Source organism: Zosterops lateralis (assembly GCF_965231275.1).
Source record: "Zosterops lateralis genome assembly, chromosome: 2".
Taxonomy (NCBI): Eukaryota; Metazoa; Chordata; class Aves; order Passeriformes; family Zosteropidae; genus Zosterops; species Zosterops lateralis.
The window spans coordinates 21484913-21492968 of NC_139763.1; positions in this window are offsets into that span (position 1 = coordinate 21484913).

Genomic DNA, 8056 nt, shown 5'->3' on the forward strand with positions numbered 1-8056 from the left:
CTGAAAAATAATTCTTCTGGCACAATTTTTGTGAAAATATAGAAAATCGTAAACTATAATTGACAACAGTTTTAAACTTGTTACTGAAGCTGACTCTGAGTGTATCCAGAAGACTCCAAAGATACTGGTTCTAATAAAATAAGAAATAAGTATTTAAAGTTGTTCCTCACAAAAATCCTCTGTATACTTTCCAACACAATCTGTGTGGATTGAGGCCTGAGGGCTTTAGAGACATGTGAAAGACCATTGGAGTCTAAATGTTCAGTCAGAAAAAACTTCATAAACATAGAAGTTCTTAACATAAAACTACATAAAACTTAATTTCACCTTTGGGATTATGCTTCCATTAAGGTTGCTGTTTCCTATTCACTTTTTCATTCACTCATTCCTTTACCATGTTACAATGAACTGTTTCTGAGGAATAATATGAATGTCTCTTGTCCCTATAATGGAAAAAAAACAACAACAACAACAAAAAAAACAAAACAGAGGGGAAATATCTGTATAATGCAATCCATTTTAGGTATTTTGTTCTACTACCATCCTTCTCCCATCTTATTTGAATTTCATGAGAAAAAAGAAACACAACCGATGCATTTCCCTAATCTTGATGTCCTGGAAGTTTCAGATTAGTGGAATACCCTGCAAACTGCTTTGTTTTACCTTAGCTCTAAGGGACATGATGACAAAAAAGTTCTTTTGTCTTGTAAGTAATACTTAAAGGGGAAAAAAACAGGAATAGAAAATGGAGACTAAGTACAGTGTCTTAAAAAAGAGGAATCTGAGATACTCTGGCATGACAGCAGAGGGTATACTGAACTAATCATTCCTTCTATGCAGCTTGTCTGGAGCATCAGAGCCCACAGTGCAGAGACGTAAGGCATTAAAGCCTTAAAACCCAACAAAATAGCAAAAAACCCCAGTAACCACGGAGCTAATGGTATAGATTATGTAGCCAGTATATATCAATTATTATTAAACATTGAGCATTACTGTTTTCCAATCAAGTTCAGACAAGAACTGCTACATATTTAGGCATAAATATTAAGGCCTAAAAAAGTTTTACTTAACATGGACTTCCTCCCATTTCAGTTAAATTCAAATCTGCCTTATCAGCTCAAATGCATTTTAGACACCCCTTCCCTACTAACTAGATTTTAATGTTGAAATCCTGCAGATATTTTAGGAGACTTGCTTCAATTTTTTTTTCTCATATTGAATATCGAAAAAAAAATCCCAAAATATATTCTTGAATATGTCTAATGCTGTATATGGAGTAAAAAAGGTTAGAAAGTTGAAGACATATCAGATATGGACTCTTCTCCAATTTAATTTAAAATGCCTACATTCTGCCAGATGTGGACAAATAATAATAGAATTGGTAAGTTTGCAAGGTTGATTTGAGTGGCTGAAAAATTGTATGAATTAGGTGCTACTGCAGACCTTGCTGCACATACAAACCAGCATCCTTCATAGAGAGTGAGATGTACTTCCCATTGCCATGAATATCTAGAGGATTCTGAATTTGCCTTTTTTTCCCTACTCATAGTACTAAGGTAGAGTTTAACATCTTTGTACATGCAGTTCTGCAAAAATTTATTTAATGGCTTTAGGCATTTTGGCAATGCAGAAATATTTTCAGAATAAAATAACTTAAAAAAACAACAGGAGTGCCTGTGTAATTAATACCACTTTTCTCATCTGAGAGAAGGATTGGTCCTGAAAATGCAATTGCAGTTTATGTATTAGTTAATTCCATTTTTCCTCTGACTCAGGGGAATCCTTTCTTTTCACAGAAATGATGAGCAGTTAAATCGAGTGAGGAGATAAAAAATATGAAGATATTTCAACATTATGTTCATATCTCTCTAATATTCTCATCAATAGCAGCTTCTCTCGTTAGAGATGCTTGCAAGGTGTTATATAAAGGAGCGTTAGGAACATTTTCTTAGTGTAGTTTCCACAGGTCTTGGATTCTTCTGAAGGCTTATTAACTCCTGGAATTTTAAGAAAGATTAAAATACTTTGAAAATACCAATGCACAGGCTCAATTTTTTCCGCTAATGTCAATGAGAGATTTTGTTCCACAGCTTCAATTCCCAAGGCTGTTGGGAGGTTTATGTTTATTGACAAGCTGACAGCATTCATTATTCTAAATATGTCTGTACATGTAGCCCCTCTTATAATAGCTGAATTCCTCAGTGTGGCAGCATCCATTCAAAGGATAAAACTTATAATTTATAATTAAATTTCAATTTCAGAGTAAATTATTTCACGCTGAAGTTCAAGTAAGGGTGTGGATTGCTTTGTTATGTAATCACTTTTAAAGTCTATTTTTCCACAAAGAGATATCTTGATTAGCATTTTTTCATTGTATTCATCAATATTTCTCATTCAAGCAGATTCAGTGTCTCATAATTTTGTGTTATCATTTGCATTTCACTCTAATGCTTCAAATCTACTTTTTACAGAGGACAGAAAATTCTCAAAAATTTACATGTCTTCAGAGATTTTTTTCCAAATTTAACTCTCAGGATGTCTTTAGGAGTAGAGATTGTAGAGAGAGAACATTTTGGCTTCAGCATTACAGAATCAATCTCAAGACTCCTTTAGGTAATCTTGCTTTGCAGTTTTAATTATTATCTAATCTTTTTTCAGCTATCAGTTTTGTTCTATTACTATTTTTGCCAAAATAAACAACACCATGTAGAATCTGAGATGTGTTAAAGCAAGAATAATATTTTACTTACATTTCACTCAATCCAGATAACAATTAGTAAACAAAAGAAAATAGCACAAATTAAGAGAAAAAATAGCTAAAATGTCTATGAAAAAATGGGTTTCATTATATAAAAATTATTTTAATTCTACCTACAAATAACAAGTAGAAACACTTTGAAAGGAATGTTTCAGGATACAAAAAATATATATATAATTTAAATTTTACTTATGAATATGATCAGTTGCAGCCTAGAGGTAATAATAAAACATCACCACCAACAACAATAGCAATATAATTAATAATTCAATTTGGCCTCATGTTTGAAATATTGCAGAAAAAATACATCCAGAAAAATTCATATCTAAAAAGTATAACATGATCTAAGTAAAAGCTGCTGTAGGAAATGAAATTGTGGGCTCACATATCACTTGTATTACATATTGCTGAGGATGGCAAAGGCATCTGAATTTCAGCAATGCAGATGAAGATTAGGGTGAGGCCCTTGACACAGCCTCTGATATGGCTTAGGCAATATATTACATATATGGTACAGCATGTAACAGACACACTAACTACATATTTCTGCAGAAATACATGATTGCAAAGTACCATATCTTGTTACCTTAAAGGTAAAAAGGAGAGAATGTAGCAGTTTTAAGTGCATGTGTTTAAAATGCAATTTTGCTTTTAATTGGCAATGATATTAAAAAACTGATGTTCTGTTGAGTCAATAAAAAAACAGCATATACCTACAAATCCATGAGGGAAGGATCCTGACCTTTTATACTAACCAAGTTTTGGGGTGGAGGCTATGAGTTACTGATAGATTGCTAAATGCACCTGCTGCATCTAAATGTTTTGTGCTTTACCATTAAATTATGAAGCTGTGCTTTTCCTCCTGTCTGACATTTATTTCAAGCATATGTGATTCAAGCTTTCTAAGTCATAGATACTGGTTATGTGCTGCAGGCCCAGCTGCTCTGTACAGATGGATTTAATTACATTTTGGGACAGTGATCAGATCTTAACTGGGTGGGGTTTTTTTGTTTGTTGTTGTTGTTTTTTTGTTGTTTTTTTTTTTTGTTTGCTAAGGACTTCCTGATATTCATACATCAGCAGTTGCATGAATGTCAGGTATTTACATGTAATTTATCTGCGGTGCTGTGTAATAATCCTGTGAACATTATTTTTAATTCTTTATTGTAATGAGTTGTGAGTTGATTTTATATTTTATTGGAAGAGGTTGTTTCCCTTCATAACTTTGATGTAGATGATATTTTTATATTATTTTCAAGAAAAATATGTTTTTCTTGAAAAGTTTGTTGATTGTTTTTCCTCACAGAAAGATATCATTAATCTCACTGAAGTCAAAATTTGTACAGAGGGAAAATAGATTTTATTAGACCCATGATATAGCTAGAAAGAAAAAACCCTACAAAGAGAAGTGATTTTTTTCTTTTCTTTCCTATTTTTATTTTTATTTGTCATTTTAGTCTCTTAAACAAATCTTGGTTTTTTTAGGGCTTAGCTAAAATTTGTGTTTTATTTCTCAGTCACACAAGGAAATCTAACCTTGGAATATTTATGCCATCGATCTTAATTTTATTGCTGTCAGTTCATTGAAATCTATGTTAACTACTCATCTCTTTCATCTTTCTTTTTCCCACTCCATAATATTTTAAAATATCCTCAATACTCAAACTTTTATAAAGAGTAAATTATCCTCACCCATTTCTCAACAAGGAAAATGTCTACTCCCACAGAATATTTTAAATTAAATCCAGTGGCAACAAAGGAGAAAAAAAAAAGAAAAAGCTATAAAGATGAAAAAGATTCCTTACTGATGGAAAAAATTAGGAACTGTTTTACTGCAAACCATTCAGGGAGACTATATGGAAGAAAATAGAAATATTTTATAAAATTAATTTCTTTATTAGCTTGTTTCATTTTTTCCTGAGAAGCTTCCTGCAAAAGCTTCTAGGTTTTGTCTTCAATTGAAAAACTCTGGTCACAATTATTGAGGAACTGGCTTGAGTCTCTGTAACTACTCAAATCAGAGAAGAAATACTAATTAAGCCGAATTTATTTTCAGTGTAACTTACATATTTTCAAACATATTTATAATGATAAAATTCAGTCTATGCATTTCTACTTTAAGCTACTCATGCCAAATGGTCCAGTGTTTTATGGCATCCTTACTTTTAGGTAGACTAATGTATCACCTGCACATATGTGGGCCACAGTGAATATAATTTTGGGGAGCCTTCAACATATGATCTGATATGATGTATATTAATATATAGAAATACTAAAACTTTATTTTATTATTTATTGTAAGTGTTCAACAGCTGCATCATTTTTTGTACATACATACACACACCTAGAAGTTACTAATTGTAATTGGATCTGTATTTCTGGTTGCTCAGTTTTTCTAACTCATAAAGGTCATGACTCAAGATATTTGGCAGAATGACATTTGGAGGGAAAAGGAACCATTTGTTAGGGAAAGCAAAAAGAGATAAACAGAAATGCAGAAGAAAGGACTAAATGTCAAGCACTTCAAAACCATGCCACTTTTCACGTTTTCCATGTTAAAGTATTTACATACAAATTCTTAACAGTTTAGAGAAGTGTCTCTACAGTAGACAAAGACATAAGGTGGAATTAAACATAGGTATAGGGGTAGAGACTGCATTTACTTTCGTAATATGAGAAGACCCAAACCCCAAAATCAATGCTATGAGTGACGGGGGAGAAGAAGAGAGAGAAGAGTTTGCCCTGTGTCCTGCCAGGACATTGGCACTTGGCTAATGCAGTAGGAAGTGCACCACCAAGGTTTTCTTTTTAAGTGATGCATCACAGCCAAGGAATCAGAGAGATGAGATGCCAGACAGTCACTGGAAGATGTGGTCTGTGTGATTTCAACCAGACGCTCAAAATTCATGCCTCCCCACCATGAACTATTTTAAGGGGAGAAGAGTTCAAGACCTCCTTTTTTGGGCCAAAGTCATACATAGCATTTGCTGCATGGGAGAATGCAAAGATCTCTGCACAAAATCCCTGTTATTACACAGTAGAGCTAAAGGAGAATTCCAAATGAAACACCTAGTCTGTTCTAAGTGGCATATTACCACATTTAAATTTTTTTTTAAAAAATATATATATAGTAGTATTGTTATCTTGAGTTGATATTACTGAATCTGAAGTTTAAAATCCTGGTTTTACTGGTAGCAATATGAATTTCATTATTGTCTTTACTGAGGCTAAATTTCAGCTGATGCAGAGTGACTTGGTGAACCCACGATGATTTGCACCAGTTGAGGATTTGACCCAGTATTGCTGAGCACTGCTGGGCTTTGCACTATGGACACCTGCCCACTGGGAATAAGGTTAACCATTAACTTGCTTTACAGGCAAAACTACATCCATCAAAAGGTCAGAACTCCCTGTCAGGACTAGCTCTAGGTGAATTTCAGAGACTGCTGTAAAAGTACCTTAATGAAATGCAGAAGACAATGCAGAATCCCATAAGCCACTTTACAGCAAAGGAAAATATATGACATGCATATCGAAGAACACATGATAGATTATTCTTTCCTCCATTATTGCTGTGGTTTTCTTTTCATAATAGTTTCAGACACAAAGCTGAACATTATTTCATCTAGTTTTGAAGCCATATTTTAATAGTAACTGTATGAGATACAGTCCCAAGCCCTTTGTACAGATAATTTGATACCAAACAGATTCAGTATTTCTTTTAAGAATTCAGCCTGACCTTTGGATAAACCTTGATCAGCACTTAGGAATATGTTATATTTTCATCACTCAGAACAACTGGAGTGGGATGACCAAACTTTTACTCAGATGAAATGTATTCACTCCAATAACAGAAATTGTTTCCTTGTCCAGAATGTCTCTGATCCACTAAATGCAGAACTTCCAGCTCTTGCTGCTCACCATGTCCCTCCACTTGAACCATGAAGAACCATGTACAGCAATGTAGAAACTACACTTCATTTCTAATAGTCTGAATTGCAGATGTCATTGCAGCATTTACTCCATTTTTCCTGTGAAAGGCATTAAAATTGTGCTCTACCTAATTTCTTATTTATTAAAACATCTGTTTTAAAAGCCATCTCATCCTTTGGTGTTCATGGTCTTCTGGCGCTGACTGAATTATTAGTTGAAGGCTAAATGTCATAGCTGGAGGCATTTAACTTCTGAGGGTTAGAGGCAAGAGAATAAAACCTTTGTAGGGGACATTACCGCAGTAGTCCATCTCCCTTATGTAGTTTCTGCCTTTGTTGTACATATCCATAGCAGTCCCAAAGTCCAGGTAGAGCCACCATATAAGACACCTTCCAGGCCTTCCTGTAGGCCCCGTGAGTGTCCAAGGCCAGTTGCATCCCTCAAAGGAGAGCCCGAGGGCAGTTTTTGCACATGTGGCATACACAGACTGTCAGAAAGTCTGCCTCTGGGCACTTCTGCTCCCAATCTGGCATCTTCCTAAAGCTCACTAGCTGCAAGAGAGGCAGGATTTGTGGCACACTGTGTGCATTAGAAGTGCTCCTTCTCTGTACATGAAGGATGAAATCCATTTAATAAGTCAGAAAATCAAATATTTTTTTTCTTATTGGAACAAAAGACAAAAGGTACCTAAATTTGTGAACCATTTATTTTAATTAAACTATTAAATGTACATCATAACTCTTAAATATCAAAAACAATGAAGAAAAAACATACTGGGTAGCACCAGTCCATATTTATAAGTTACTTTTGGGCTCTGGTATGCTACTGTAGGAATTGCAATTGTTTGAACTGTAAAATAAAATGCCAGTGATCACCATCCAAAAGACTGGCTTTAATCCAAAGCATTGTGGCAGAAACAATGTTGTTATTCTATATTTGCAGAATAGGAAAACTTTGCAAAATCTTAAATGTCACTGCAAATGCACTTCTAATGTGTATTTCAATAACAGAACAGATAATTATGTACACAGCAGGAAAAGCAGTAGGGATACTAATGCAGTAGGGAAGGAAGTGAAAAACATCATAAATGTAGGCAAAGATAGGTAAGAAAGTGCTTGAGCATTTAACTGTGATATGCAGCTTCTTTGCACAATGGATGTTTGAGGAAAGATTGACAAAAGGAATAATATAAGTTCCAGATATAGACACTATGTGTAGGTTTAAATGATTATTATGAGTAGATCTATTAACCTGGCTGGAAAGGAATATAAAATACAGCATGAAATAGCTGGAAATAGCATGTGGTGAAGTACTCTGAAAGAAACATGAAGAGACCAATTATCACTGTACCCGTAACAAAATCTA